Here is a 14,740-nt window from a genome sequence, read left to right on the forward strand (position 1 = left end):
AAATTGCATTTTCCGCATTGTTTTTTTTTTTTTTTTTGCAGCGTTGAGCCTTATAACCAATGACAATGACAGTTTATGAATCTAATGGCCAATCAGAGGCATCAGAGTTTTGTTGAGTGCATACTTTCACTGATGCACTCACAAATTCTTGAATCATACACTCTAAAAAATGCTGGGTTGTTTCAACCCAACTTTGGGTCAAATATGGACTAACCCAACTTTTGGGTTAAAAATTGAATGTAAAAATGTAACCCAACGGTTGGGTTAGTCCATATTTGACCCAAAGTTGGGTTGAAACAAACCAGCATTTTTTAGAGTGTAAACAATGTATTGCAGATATGATGCAAATCAAATATTTGTTTCGCTCAGTTTTTGCATAAATTGTGCTAGACTAGACTAACATCACGGGCAGACATGTTTGTCTGTGTAGCCATAATATGATTATCATTATAATCATTTGTATGACAAATATTGCCCCTTAATGGAAGAGTTAATTTCTGACCCTGGTACACAGAAGTATTTATTTTTTTAGATGTTTTGGTCCACCAGTCAAAGATCTTACCTGTTTTAATTTATAGTCAATATAAATGTTATTATTCCCTCCAAACATATAGAGAAAATGTGGCACGTCACCCAAAAATTACATTTCCACAGTGTGGTAGGATTCAGAGAAACATTCAAAGGACAGTTTGATGTCCTGTGGCGATCACAAGAGATCATTGTTCCAATAAGATTAATGTCAAGTCTGTCAGAGCAGCTGTGAACAGCCATCGCTAAACCCTAGATGTGTTTCACCTCCATGCCCGGAGATGCATCATATGATTTATTGTTTGCTCAAGTAAGAAAGGTACACATAATGTCGCCAGAGCATCGAACTGTTTTCTCCATTGTTTTGCTTTTGCCATCAGCAAAAGTGTGTTGTCTTTCTTTACAATACATGCCACTTTTGATATTTTGCCATTTGAAGCATTGACATTTTTAAAGTTTAACTTAAACTAAAATACTTTTGAGCCACTAGAAGTTTTTTTTTTTTTTTTTACATAAATCCAATAACATTCCCTTAAATGGTTTTAACTGACATCAACATTGAACTTGAAAACTGAACTTGTCATTGTGATTCAAATTCAGATAAATGGAGATTTTGCATGTGGACTGAGAGTGGATGAGAGAGAGCGAGAGAGAGAGAGAGAGAGAGAGAGAGAGAGAGCATAATTTAGCTGTGTTCCTGTTCGCAGTCAATAAACAGGATACTGCTGTGTCATCTCAGTTATAGACAGGATACACATACAAACATGTTTAGCAAACATGCAGTAATACAAATATCTATGCGAACATCATAAGCAAATAAAAATCGGAAGCCTCTTACTGCTTATGAATTAAATTAGCTCATTAAGGAACAGCATTAAGTCTATTTAAAAAGAAAATGCGTATGGAAATGCATTTTTATGACTGGATATTTACAAATGCATAAATTATATGATTTTATTATTATTATATTATATTATATTATATTATATTATATTATATTATATGTGAATGTCTATAAAGTAATGGATAATGTCCTGGCAGAAAATGACTATTAATTCATTCATTCATTCATTCATTCATTCATTCATTCATTTTTTACAGTGTATTATATGTTGTGAGACAAGTAAAATGTCAAAAGTTTGGAGATAAAGTTAGTTTACACTGTAAATAAAAAATAAATAAATGAATGAATGAATGAATGAATGAATGAAAAAATAAAATAAAATAAAATAAATAAATAAATAAATAAATAAATAAACAAATAAATAAATAAAATGCTGCTGTGGTTGCCAGAGCATTTGAATTTTTTCCACATTCTTGCAAAACACCATCATGGTAACACACATGACACAACATTCAACAACATTAGATGTAACATAAAACCCTAATGTACATAAGTAATACAAAAAAATTACTTGAAAATGACATGTTAGAGTTGCACACATGTAATGGTGAGTTATTTTGGAGATTTAGAAGAGGTTTGGAGATTAGAAAAAGTTTTGAGGTTACCACTGTGCAGAAGAGTAGCACTCATGCTTAGGGGGCTGGCGGCTTCATTGACTTAATGGCATTTGCAATAACTGAGATAAGTCTTCTTTGCTGAACCCTTATGGTATAAAGTACTACTATAAATTAAATTGTCAATAACATGCCAACGTGTGTTTTTGCTAAATGCTACACCTAAAAAATAGCTTGTTCAGTGAACTTAATTAAATGAAGGAAATATTTTCCATGCAATTAATTCAGATCCATACAACAGGACTAAAACAAGTTCAATTAAACAAATAATGTTTTGTTGAACCAACTTAACATTATTTGTTTAATTGAACTTGTTTTAGTCACTGAGAAAAGTGTGAGTGGGTGATTCTTGACCAGAATAAAGTTCAGTGTTGACCAGACCTGATTTTGTTAGTCAAAGATCTGTCTAAGCGTTGCTAATCTTGATGTAGCACTTTAAAAGTTCAAGCGTGTCACTAAACTTCCATCATCAATCCATATCTTTCCTTTTCATTTGCTTTCTGACCCCCCCTCACGACTTTGGCTGATGACTTCACTGTTTCTCTTTCCACATCATCAGTCCCAGCGTGAGACAGTGAGTCTCCAGTGAAGCTCCAGCACTGGCACTAATGAACGACTCCATCCTCTCCTCTGTCAGAGGTTCAGCCCACATCCTTCCTCCTTTCCTACTATGTTTCCCATCCTCCTCGCGTATCCTGCCTCCTGCCTGCCTCTCAACTCTGGAGACAAACTTCCTTAATCTCCCCTCCAGAAGTCTACATCCCCCCGCTTCCCCCCGCACCCATGCTGCACACCGCCAGGATGTTGCACCTGCTTGAAACGTTTTGACTTCCTGCCTACCGCTAAGCTGTGTTATTGATTCAAATCTCAGCTCCATTGAATTCAAGGCACCGCGGATGATGAAACATTCCCTGGAAATCATGTTTTGAAGAGAGTTATCCTCATTTGTCAGATATTTATGGTTTAGAATTAAGAGTACTTAATTTCCTTGGCTTTCTGACATCCACATTCACTTTCCCCCATAATTCACTTACTCCATAAATTAAATCATCCTCTTTCTTTCTTTCTTTCTTTCTTTCTTTCTTTCTTTCTTAATGGATCACTAACATGATGCTCTTTATTCATTAAAAATACATTAAATAAATCAATGAAAGCATATCAGAGTGATATATACAGTATGACCTGATTTAAAAAAAAAATAATAATAATAACAATAAATGAAAATAAAATATTATGTAGTTTTTCTAAAACAATAAATGGATCACTAACATGATGCTCTTTATTCATTAAAAATACATTAAATAAATCAATGAAAGCATATCAGAGTGATATATACAGTATGACCTGATTTAAAAAAAAAATAATAATAATAACAATAAATGAAAATAAAATATTATGTAGTTTGACCATCTGTTTTTGTGCACTGTAAAAATAATTTGTTGAAGTTGTAAATAAAACGATTATTGTAGAAAGATTAATGTAGAATACAAAAATATTATTCCAGACTTTGTATATGTGTGCAAATAAATAAATTCATTACTTAATACTTTTGTATTTATTACTTAATATCTAATTACCTTGAAAAAATATTTTAAAATGGAATACGTTTTTCAAAAAGATATTAAACCATTTCTCAACAAGCAGCATGATCTGAGGTATCATTCATGTCTGTAGCGATCGTAGTGATACTGATGTTTGTTTGAGCAGTATCAGATTAAAAATGCCGTTCTGACGTTTTGAAATGTGGAAAGAAATACATCAGCTCATAGGGTCATGCCTCTCATTTTCGAGTGAGACAAGAGTTTCTCCATGTCCTGCACGAGATCATGCCTTTACTGATAAGCAGGTTAGCCTTCTCTCTTTCAGCGCTGCCTACGCATGTAATCTATCATGACCTTTGACCTCCCTCGACCCCAGTGCTGCCACCAAACTTGTGTTTACTTGCTGAATGTGCACGGTGTAAATGATGTTAGTGTTTAAAATTTTTATAAGCACTTCTGTACCTCATGAATTTTAAAGACTTCGACATCTGACCCTGTACTCTTCCCATGGCACACACACACACACACACACACAGCATGAACTTTTCTCCCACACACACTGTGTTGTGTTGTGTGGCTTAACCCTATCATGAGTTTGGCCTGGTCCTGATCATGCAGAACAGACTCGGTGAACTGCTGATCATCAGTTGAGTCTGACTCATCTGTCTGTACTTCTCTCTCTCTCTCTCTTGCAACACATCTGACATCAGCCTCTGATCCAAGAGATACGAGAGCTCTTTTGACTCCTTCACAACCAACTCACCGATACACACACTGATCCTCTTTTTGCGGGCCATTCAACAATCATTCTAAAACAGCAACTACGAGAACAGGCTTTTTCATTCAAAAATAATCTTTATACACAATAGCATGCACAGGGAGCAAGCTGGTGTTGTTTACAGTAAGTACACCAAACAGTTATTTAAATCTACAGAAATAATAGTGAAATAATCTGTTAACAGCATTTTGAGCTTTTTAGTGAACAAAATTTAGATCAAATAATTATTGAATTTAAAAACAAACATTTTATTGTCAAATAGACACTTGCTCAGTACTGAATGGTAAATTAGAAAACAAAATTAGGCTTATTTAAACAGTGTTTTATTCATAATTTTAGTATTTAATAATATTATAATATTTAAATGATCATTTAATAAAAAGTAATAACAGTATTTATATACTCTTACAGTATATATTACAATTATTTATTTTAATACATAAAATCAATATATAAAAATGGTGATTTTTAATATTTTCAGTTGTCATTTTAATTTAAGTTTTAGTGATGTATGCTTATAATTTTTATAGTTCTATAATGTTTTATTTTTATTTCATTTTTAGTAATTTTAGTACTTCAGCCTAAACTTTTTTTTTTGTATTAATTGCTAAAACAACATTTCATTTTTTAAGTTTAAGTTGTTTAATTTTTCATCTAATATTTAATTTTATATTAAGCTGATAATACTATTTTATTTTATTTTATTTCAACTTTAGTTCAATTACCAAAAAAAAAGACTTTTAATAGTTTAGTTTTAGTTAACAAGATTAAGTAATTTATAGCTTTATAGATCTAGATTCTTTAATCTAGAATGCAGCACAAAAATTACCAATTGAAATTCAACCATTAAACTATTAAAGTAAAGAGACTTTAATAATATTCAAAAAAATATATATATATAAATAAATAAATAAAAAGGTCAAGGTCAAGGTCAAGTTTATTTATATAGCACCTTAAAAGCCTTTTTGTGGCTTAATATTCACAGACACTAGTCCGTATCGCGTTTTGATTCAAGTGTACTGACCTACTTTTGATTTATTCGTCCAAAATGTGGCATATTCCGTCCGCGTTATAGGCTATAGGAATTCCGTTTTTATGACTGGATTCTACGAACCAGTCTGTGTTTTCCGCATCGCGGAAATTATAGGACACTGACAATAAGTAATGCAAGACATCACCAAACAAAGAAACAAACAGAAGCAAAACAAAAAAGTATTTTCAAGTTAAGGAAAAGCCTGAGAAAAAAGATGTTTTAAGAGATGATTTAAAAGAAGATAACGTAGGGGATGATCTGATGGATAAAGGCAAAGAGTTCCAGAGTGTAGGACCAAGAACTGAAAAAGCTCTGTTCCCTTTAGATTTTAAACGAGATTTTGGGACAATCAATAACTTCTGAGAAGACGATCTAAGCGTTCTCACAGGAGAATAGAAATGGAGAAGATCTGAAATGTAAATTGGGGCAAGACCATGAAGTGCTTTAAATACAAAAACTAAAACCTTAAAATCAACTCTGAATTTAACAAGTAACCAGTGAAGTGAAGCTAACACAGGCGTAATATGCTCCTTTCTTTTTGTCCCTGTCAAAAAGCAAGCAGCGGCATTCTGTACCAATTGTAAACGTGATAGTGAAGACTGGTTAATTCCAGCGTAAAGAGCGTTACAGTAATCCAGCCTGGTTAAAATGAATGCATGAATAACAACCTCTAAATCATTAAAACTGAGAAAACTTTTCAGCTTGCGAAGCCCCTTAAGCTGCAAAAAAACTGGCTCTGACTACAGAGTTAATTTGTTTGTCAAATTTCAATTCAGGATCAAAAATAACTCCCAGATTTTTAACCTTTTCATGGATGTTTTCTTCAAAAGGGCGCAGAATAGGTCTTAAATTACTGTATGTAAATGGTGAGAAGGGCCAAACAATATAACTTCAGTCTTTTTTTGATTCAACTCTAGGAAATTATTTTCCATCCAATTCTTGATGTCTTCTAAACAAGCCAGCAAGGAAGACACTGAATCAGAACCTGATTTAAGAGGAAAATAAAGCTGAGTGTCATCTGCGTAAATGTGGTATGAAACTTTATGAGACTCAAATATAAAACGAAGAGGGAGCAAAAGACTGAATAAACAAGCATCCCTCTGTTTTCATAGTAGCATCACCAGGATACCAAACAATGCGCTATCGAAACTCCATAACAGGAAATTATTTCACTATCCGTTTCATTTAATCTGCAAACCGAAGCAGCCCAGCAAAAGCACATGCATGATGCATTAATGAAAATCATCTGTGACGTGTGAATGTGCACAAGGAGAATTAACACTATAATGTTAGTTCTAATCACACAGAAGAGGTTTCACACACACAGCAGGGCAGGCTAAACTTTTTGACAGCAGACCACATACTAGATGAAAAATTGAGTCTTGGAGGAGGCTGGGCTGTTTTGCCAACAAGCCGGCAATCCATCAATTAAACCTCTGTGAAACATCTTCCCTAATTCACTTTTCATGCCTGTAGGAACAGTTTTTTTTTTTTTACCCCAGGATTAAATTTCGCCAATGGCCCCTAAATGTATTTGGACAGCTAAGTCACACTTAAAAACTGATTCCATTGCATTTAGATTGCAAAATATCAAAAACATTTTATTAAAATGTTAAAATATGGCATTTTATATTGAAGAAACATGCACAAGCAGACTCTTTCTCATAGTCAAATATTTGCGGAGCATGTTTGTAGTTAATACGATGCTTGTGAATTTAAGAAGAGAACTGACTTCATACCTCCACTGAATATCACCCTGGGACCAATTAGATGTGTAACTACAAAATGGCTCAAAAAGCACTAGTTCTAAGAAAAGCTTAAGCAGCATTTGTTTACAGATGCCACTTGGCTTGATATTTTATTCGAAGCCCTGCACAAGACATGTTTATTGAAATTGTGGCTTAAAACTACTTAAAAAGTTGTACCAATCCATTCCCTCATTTCTTCAGGACTTTTTATTTCAGAATATTCATAACCTTCAAAATATTTTCTTTTGTGTTCCTCAGATGAAACAAAGTCATACAGGTTTGAAACGACAGAATTTTTATTTTTCTGTGCCTTTCAGGGATCAGATTTACTGACAGCCTAATTTACCAACAGCAAACCCTCTTTTGCCGTTAAAAACCTACTGCCAGAAATTACGTTTTGAACATAGATATATGGCTTTGATTGTTATTTTTCAAAAGCATTCATGAATTACATCCATTTAAGCTCGGATAGTGCATTTTCATGTCTAAGTAAGTTATGTTCCAAATTTGAAGTTGATATGAAAAAAAAAAAAGTTTTTGTTTAAATGCTATATCATAAATAACAACTGGGTGACTCCCAAACAACATTTTACGTACTTACTTACTTCATTTATTTATTTATTTATTTTCCTGTAACAAATTTATACATTTCTGTCACGATTTTACTTCTATCACAAAATAGTCACCAATGGAACCTTGAGACTCTGACCTTTGCAGAGATATGTGATTTGTCAAGATTAGGAGTTTTGATTATAAAATATTGTAGTAAATTTTGTAATATGACACTTGCCACCTCCCACTAGGGGGAGGAGCTATCTAAAAGGTTTTTAAGTACCATTTCTATGCTATAGCAATGTTTGCTTTCAAAAAGATGAATGGTTTTCACGGGATGAATTTTGAATGTTTAAGCTTTTGAATGATATCTAATTTAGGATGAATACTAAAACATGTGATAGGGGAAAAAAGGCAATTAAAAAAGTGCCAAGCAGCGGGACCCTGACAGTTAATAGGTTAAATTAATCAGGAAAGCTGATTTACTATAGTTTCAGGCAGTCAATTTACTAGTGTTTGCTGCATTATGTAATGTTTAAAAAAAGCATGTCTTAACCCATTTTGCGATAGACATGGCTGCGATAGTTGCTAATTTGTGCTGCTCTTGGTTTATTATGTTGGTATTTATGGAAATTATCTGGCTGAGTCTGTATTCTTTCGTTTGTTCATTCTCAGTAGATCACCAGAAGAATTTTCCACTCCCATCTGCACTACTATGGGATTGTGGTCTCATGCTAATTTGCCCTGTTTAGTAAATTTAGTCCTAATTCTCGTTTTTGGACCACCGTATGTCCAAGTTATGTTTCTTTGTCTGAAAGTGTTATTCAAGCAGCGACATGGCTGTTATACATCTGGAGGTTGTCACAGAGGGTATACGTATATAAGGGAGGATGGCTCGGATATGTGTGTACGACAGGGTGCCGATCATGAGCGTAGGGGTCAGACGTGGTGACATCTCTGGGAATGTATGCTGATGTATGCCAGGTCAAAGTCAGGAGGGCTCAACATGGAAGATAAGATTTGCAGGCTGAAACAAACTTTCACAGTCACACGAACACAGGCAGACGTCAACAGTTTTAATTGTACTGCTTTGTTTTTCATTCAAAATGACAGTAATTATAGGGAGAGTTCACTGAGTAATTAAAGTTCTGTCATTTACTCACCCTCATGCCAATCCAAACCCATATGGAATTTGTTCTCCTGTGGAACACTAATGTAGAAATTTTGAAGAACATTCACACTGCTCTTTTCCAGGCAATGAAAGCAACAGTGACCATGGGCTGCCAAGCTCCAAAAATAGCAAAAAAGCATGATAAAAAAAGAAGATATAAGCAGTCCAGATGACTGTACTATATTCCAAATCAAACGACAACTGTGTGTGAGGAACAGACTGAAATATATGTCATTATTCAATGAAAAGGTCTGGTGTAGCTTTGACATCTCCTGTGTGTAGATTTATATCTGGTACATCAAGAACAGGTTTGAATATGTGGAAGATTTTCAGTGAATAATGTATTTTTGGACTGATTAAACAGATGAATATATCATATAGACTACTTGCATGGTACTAATTAAGAATTTGTTCCCTCATTTTGCTTAAATTGTGGCTAAGTTGTTCCCTCATTTCTTCAGAATATTCTTCAGAATATTCCTAGTTTCTTCAGAATTTTCATATTCTTCAAAATATCTTCTTTTGTGTTCCACAGAAGAAAGACAGTCATACAGAAAAAGAAGAAGAAATGTTGAAGAATGTTCACGTTGCTCTTTTCCCGGCAATGAAAGCAAACAGTGACCATGGGTTACCAAATTCCAAAATAATGGCAAAAAAAAATCATGATAAAACAAAAAGTAGTCCATATGACTTTTACACTATATTCCAAATCAAAGGATCATTTTGTATCATGAACAGGTTGTATTTAAAACAATATATTCAAATGTACCAATTTGAATACATACAAGATTTTCAGTGAATAATGTATTTGTTGGCCTGTTCCACAAATGTATATATCATATAGACTACATTTATGGCACTAATTAAGCATTTGATCCATAGTTTTACTTAAATTGTGGCCAAGTTGTAATAAATTGTTCCCTCGTTTCTTCAGCATATTCATATTTTTCAAAATACATTCTTTTGTCTTCCAAAGAAAAAAGAAAGTCATACAGGTTTGGAACGGCATGGAAGTGACTAAACAATGACAGAAAAAAGGAGAAATTGATGACAAAAGTAGTAATTTTGAAGAGCGTTTATAAGTAAACAGTGAACGTGGGTAGTCAAGCTCCAAAAACTGCATAACAAAAAAGTGCAATAAAAGAAAAAAAAAAGTTCATATGATTTGTGCACTATTTGATTTTTTTTTTCCCAAATAAAATGCTAATTTTGTGTAAGGAACAGACCAAAATATATGCCATTATTTAATGAAAATCTAGATGAAAAAACAAAATCTGATTTGTGTATATTCAAGACACGTCATGGCAGGTGATGTACCAAGTTTGAATACATGGATACACTGAATACCAGTTCCTCAGATGGATATATCATATAAACTAATTTTATTGTACTTTAATGTTTATTTATTTATTGATTGGTTGATTGATTGATTGACTGACTGACTGACTGACTGACTGACTGACTGACTGACTGACTGATTGATTGATTGATTGATTGATTGATTGAGCTTTGTAGCACCACTTTCATTACTTGGTGAAGATCAATAAAAACATTCTTCAAAACAAATACATGAAAAAAAGAAAGACAGAATGTTAAGTTTGAACAACATCAGGAAGAGTAAAAGAGGGATTTTTAAACTATCCCTTTAAGACAAAACGAAATCTGTCATATTCAAACTATATTTTTATGCATGTATACAGACAGCATAGTCTGTCACATAAAGGCCCTGCTATGAATCAGTGTATTTTTTACACATACATGTGTAGTTCCTAAAGAGTTCAGTCATACAGTCACTATTAATCTCTCTTATGTAATCTTTTCAGCGTGGTTTTCAAGCAATTTTCAAGTCTCCACAAATATTCGCAGGACAGCTACCCTCTCCCAGGTCTCTCATTCACTCACACTCAGAGTTTTTCTCTCGTGTAGATAAAGACCCACTGGAGACTGTCACTTTGGTGTCTGCCTTTTAAATCATTTGTAGCGTTTGGCCCTGAAAGAGAAGCTCCTGCTCATGGAGAAGCTCATGGGAGGATTTCAAAAGCAGAGCAATGTTCCCAGAAAACATGGCAGGAATTTGGCTGCAGGGCAGATGGGTATCCTTTCAGAGTGAAGGTGGAATCTGTCTCGTGGGACTCAGCCGTGCCAGTTTTATGACGGCAGAGAGAAAGACAGCGAGAGAAAGCAAAAGAGAAAAGTGCAAATGTAAACAAAATAGCGATAGAATTGAGAGAGAAGCGCTGTGCTGTTTGTTTGCCGATTAAAAGTACAGAGAATTGTTTCGCCACTGAGGAACAGAATACGTCTGTGTGATGTTTGCCGAAGCAAACAAACAAACAACAAGGTTTTTTTTGTGTTTCTTTTTAAGTCTACAGCTAAAACGTGTGAAAACACTCACACACAAGCCTCCGAGCTCCCAGAACTAAGCTAAGCACTCAAAAAGACATAATTCCCCACAGAAATGCTAGTTTTCACTATAAAAAAGAAAGTTCTGTCATTATTTAGTGAACCTCGTGTTGTTCCAAAACACTGTGACTTTTTTTGCAGGATATTTTGTAGAATGCCCAGGCTGTTCTTTGACAAATGAAAGTATGTAGTGGCCGTCAAGCTCCAAAAGGAACAAAAAAGCACCATAAAAGGGGTCAGTATGAATCATGGGCTCATATTCCAAATCTTCTGAAGCCATACTGCAGACCTGAAAAGTCATATGGACTATGCACTTTTATGGTGCTTTTTTGAAGCTTGAGAGCTTCTGGTTAATGTATACTTTCAGTATATGGAAAAGGGCAGTGGAATGACATGAAGTCAGTATATGATGACAGAATGCTCATATTTAGGTAAAATATTCCATTAAAATGCATTTCTGAGTAAATAATCTCTGTCAAAAAAAGCTAAATGCACTTGTACCATAGTTCAGATCTTAAAAGTATATTTTTAATAACAGTACTTCTGTCATGACAACTCTTGGGATTGGCATGGTAATATACATGACAATTTTAATGTATTTGGTCATGGCGGCAGAGCAAGTACTGAGACTTGCTACTGCCAATACAACCACAACATGCTTCTGTGAGCATGTAAGAAATATTTCTGCTGCAAATACATGAAATAATCGTAGCAGATCTATACAGGTGGAGCTGGGGAAGGTGGAGTGTTTCTGAAGCAAGCTGCAACTGCTACGGCAGTACTAGTCATGTATCTGAATGTTGAGCAGCGAGCTCATTGGCTACCAATACAGGAGAGAACCAATCAGCTGTGCCATGTGATAATGATGTCATTAGGTCAGATTGAGTTAGACCTATCGGACTGCGCCATCTAGAGTTTCATGCCAGAACTCTGTATTTGCAGAATAATATATAATATTACTGAAATAAAAGGCCTTAAAAGTGCACTTTGCAATAATGTCAAAAAGCACTGTAAAGATAATTACTTTAATACACTTTCATGCAATTACATGTCCAAAAACTTACATTGAGTTCACACTTAAGTATATATATACGATATATATATTAATATATAATATATAAGTATATTATTACCAAAATAAATACACTTTAGAGGTACTCTAAAGTATACTTCTTTTTCATAAGCAGGGCCGTCCTTAGAGGGTGCAACTGGTAACACCGGGCCCCGCTCCCTACCTCACACCGGGCCCTATTCACAAGGGTATACAACAGTTCCCTGGTCTTAAATCAGTAATCAACAATATAAGCATTTACTGATACACTTTCAAACGTTCTTACGGTGGGAAGTTTAAGGTCTCTCCCAAGGCCAGAACTGCTAAACAAACATATGTTAATTGCTAACACTGACATATGACCTCATTCTACTTTAAAAAGGTGTGTCTTTAAAAATACAATAGACACTTTCTGATAAGCATAGTGGACTTTGGATGAAAGACAAATATTAACATAGTCTATTAGGATGTGAAAACGGCTAACACCCAGTTAGAGGAGACAGTCATCTTTGATAAAACATACAGCTGTGAAAGTGTTTGAGTGCTTTTAGCCCATTGCTAGGTGTTAGGGTTAAAGGGTTAGTTCACCCAAAAATGAAAATTCTGTCATTAATTACTCACCCTCGTGTAGTTCCAAACCTGTAAGACCTTCGTTCATCTTCGGAACACAATTTAAGATATTTTTGATGAAATCTGAGGGTTCTCTGACCCTCCCATAGACAGCAAGGTAACTTCCACGTTCAAGGTCCAGAAAAGTACCAAGATGATCGACAAAGTAGTCCGTGTGACATCAGTGGTTCAACTGTAAAGTTACGAAGCTACGAGAAAACTTTTTTGCGCAAAGAAAACAAAAATAACGACTTTATTCCACATTTTCATCTCTACTGCGTCACCTGTGGACGCACATTCCCGACAGTATCATGACGCGAGCGTGTGGCGGCGCTGACCCAGATCCGGCGTAATGACGTCATCACACCGAATCTGGGTCAGCGCCGCCACACGCGAAAATGTGGAATAAAGTCGTTATTTTTGTAACTACCACGTTCAAGGTACTTTTCTGGACTTTGAACGTGATAGTTACCTTGCTGTCTATGGGAGGGTCAGAGAGCCCTCAGATTTCATCAACAATATCTTAAATTGTGCTCCGAAGATGAACGAAGGTCAAACGGGTTTGGAACAACACAAGGGTGATTAATTAATGACAGATTTTTCATTTTTGGGTGAACTAACCCTTTAACCCTGATGTGTTGCTCCCTTCCACTCGCTATGTTATTCTGGTGGCTCTAGTCATTTGTGAAAAAGTATACTTTTAAAAAGAGTACTTATGAAAATATTGTATATTAATTTATTATTATAAGAACATTAAAAAAAGAGCAAACTGAATGTAATGTTTTCAGATTTATTTGCAATTAAATGAAAATAGTTTAAATATATATATTAAATGCATTTAGCTAAACTCCAGATTGCTTTTTTTGACCCATTTCAGTAGGACTTAAGTGCATCTTTATATGTAATTTCATAATTACTTGTATTGTCTTTTAAATGTGGTTAAAGTGTACTGTCAAATATACTGACAAACATTTAGGCTAAACTAAAATAATCTTCAATGTCATTTATATTGACACTTGTAGGCCATGTGTTTAAAATGATTGGTAATTACACATTTGTAATTTTACATTTTAAATGTAACAGAATAACACTCTACAGTTAAAATTACAATCAAGTACTTTACATATGCTTTAGTATTTAAGTCAACACATCAAAATAAGTGTACTTTAAAGCATGGCAAAAGATAAGTAACTTTAGTAGAACTTAAAAGTAGAACTTTGAATTTGACATTATTACAAAGTGCACTTTTTAAAAGCATACTTACAGTTTTTTACGATTGCTTAAACACAATTTTGAAAACAGGGCCCGGTTTGTCAAAACACTACACACAATTAACACAACCCTACACAACCCTACACCAAAGTAGCACAACACTTCAGATCATTTGCAAACTGGAACACTTTTGTCAAAACTATACACAACTTTATAAAAACAATATTTTGTTACCATACGAAACACACACATTTCATATGACTTTAATCTTTTTGAACCAGTTACACACTGCTGTTGCTAACCTAAAACACTTTTAAGCAAGTCTAATTCTCAGTGATTAGAGTACTGTAAATTAAGTACACAGAGAAAGTGCAACTATACAATAGTTCACCAAACACTACACAAGACCAATGCTGCAGACTGACGAAAATATCATTGATTTCTCTCCATATACCCAAATCAGTCAACATGGAGAATCACAACAAAACATGTCCCAGTTGTCATGCTACTACAGTAGTGTGCATAACACTGTTAGCTCAGCAAACAACAGACAAACGTAAAATACTGTATCCAGTACAGGTTACAATTACAGTAAA

This window comes from Sinocyclocheilus anshuiensis, unplaced genomic scaffold (assembly GCF_001515605.1).
Source record: "Sinocyclocheilus anshuiensis isolate Anshui unplaced genomic scaffold, SAMN03320099.WGS_v1.1 scaffold2425, whole genome shotgun sequence".
NCBI lineage: Eukaryota > Metazoa > Chordata > Actinopteri > Cypriniformes > Cyprinidae > Sinocyclocheilus > Sinocyclocheilus anshuiensis.